The sequence below is a fragment of the Pygoscelis adeliae genome, unplaced genomic scaffold, assembly GCF_000699105.1.
Source record: "Pygoscelis adeliae isolate BGI_AS28 unplaced genomic scaffold, ASM69910v1 Scaffold436, whole genome shotgun sequence".
Lineage (NCBI taxonomy): Eukaryota > Metazoa > Chordata > Aves > Sphenisciformes > Spheniscidae > Pygoscelis > Pygoscelis adeliae.
In genome coordinates, this window is record NW_008825051.1 from 948404 (window position 1) to 950354 (window position 1951).

Genomic DNA, 1951 nt, shown 5'->3' on the forward strand with positions numbered 1-1951 from the left:
ACCAACAAAACTGCTGCCCAGTCCTGCCCATGATGAAAAGCTGAGGGATGTTTAGAATAATTTTTAACAAACATTTAAGTGGGCATTTGGAAGCCATGCTCAGGCATTATGCAGCTCAAAACATTAGAAAATGGACTATGCTGAAGTCCACATAAGCTGGAACTTTTTGAAGTTCAGCTGAAGCTGAACATCTTAGAAGACAATTTTGCAAAGAAGCAGGAAAGCATTAGACTCCAGCTGTTCGGATCCCACCAGCCTTGTTCTTGTAAGCCCTGTTCACACAAGGCTGCAGCTCACCTTCCAGCACTCGGCAAACTGCCCACTGTGACAAGCAAAAAACATGAAAACCATCAATAATGTGATGTCTGTTGGCTCTCAGATCCTGTTATTTACAGGTCTTTGGGTGGCCTGGCTGGAAGTCACCTTTCCTGCAGGGTCCCCAAGCGGTGCCAGGTCCTGGAGAGGACAAACATACTGTCGCTTGGGATGAACTGCAGGAGTGACGAGACATAAGGAAGGAGCACAGTCGGGGCAAATTCTGTACAGACAGGACCTTCACAGCAGAGTCCAGCCTCCAACAAGATGAGAACATGAAGCCTAAAGACAGACAACTACTTCTCGGGACCCCAGCTGGCTCAGCAGTTTGCAGTCCTTTCCAGTCACTCGCTCCAACATGCCGGTCACATGTTTTACAGAAACCTAGATTTCTATCTTGCTGACAGCTTTATTGTACATTATTCTGACAGGTAACCAAACCAAGACTGATTCTTGTCAGCTCAGTCGAGCTAGATTTTATCCTCCGAGATCCCAAAGATCCACATCCTGCAGCAAAGCCTTCCCTTCCTCCTGGGGCTGCTATCAGGCTGAAGAACAGAGTATGAAGACGAGCACTGATCAGAGGTCACCAGCAGCGCTCTGCATCCTCTCCCCCACTCCCTGTTTAGAATAAAGGTCAGTAGGTCTCCTTCCACTCCTGTGCACGTATCCTGTCCTCACCATCAGAGCTGACAGCTCAGCCAGCCTCTTCCAGCTGCTGCCCAGCGCTCCGCTTGAAACCCAGCACATGCGTTCCAAGCTGCAAATGTTCACTTAGTTTTCAAACTGAAGTCACACCCCCAGTGCTTTATCTGAACTAACCGTGATACCGCTTGGAGAGGTCTCAAAATGGCCATGGAGTAGATGAACAGTCCTGAAGGGCATCTTAACACCTGTAGGAGGACAACAGGTCAAACGCCCTGCCCACACGGGCAGCCCAGTCCTCAGGACGAGCGCGGCTGGGGCTCTGCCCTCCACCTGCAGATCTTCATTGTGTCCCAACGTACACAAACCCATGTTCACCTTCACAGCCCTGGGTGAACGATGACTGTCCCACCACAGCAGCTCTAGTTGCACAAGATTGCTGGGAACCCATTTTTGATTCTGACACAGGAACAGCATTTCTCTCTCTCCCTCATCATCTCAAGATCCAGCTCCAACCCCAAAACAAACAGATGCTTCACATACTTGAAGTGTCTGGAAGGAGCAATAAAGCTATTTTTCCTGAAGGGCCTTGAACACCAGCAGCGATCCTCAGGACATAGCAAAGTCACAAGTCCTGCAGCCGCCGCCAGCAGCTGTGCAGCCAAGAGCAGGGGGCTGGAGCTCCCTCCACGCAGACCAGAGCAGCGCTGGAATCCACTCCCACCCTGTCCCAGCCACCCTCCCACTCCAAAAAGCCAGAGAGGATGTGGACCGGAGGACGTGGACTGAGTGGGCTCCATTTTGCTGGCATCTCTACCGCAGCCAGGCAATCAGTGGCCGGACAAGGGGATGGAAAAGGGAGGCCGAATTTCCGCATTTGAAGAAAAACACAATTTGCATCTCACAGAACAATCAGTCTAACTGCCACAACTGCTTCTCTCCCTGCTAATAAATCATTAGCCCTGACTGTAAGCACAGACACCCCCGATCT

The 1951-nt window shown here is 50.7% G+C and overlaps 1 protein-coding gene across 2 annotated transcripts in view; it reads right to left on the minus strand.

Moving 5' to 3' along the window:
- The window catches only part of TPRN (taperin), a 17806-nt gene that overhangs the window by 12670 nt on the left and 3185 nt on the right, over window positions 1-1951 (minus strand). The window lies entirely within an intron of this gene.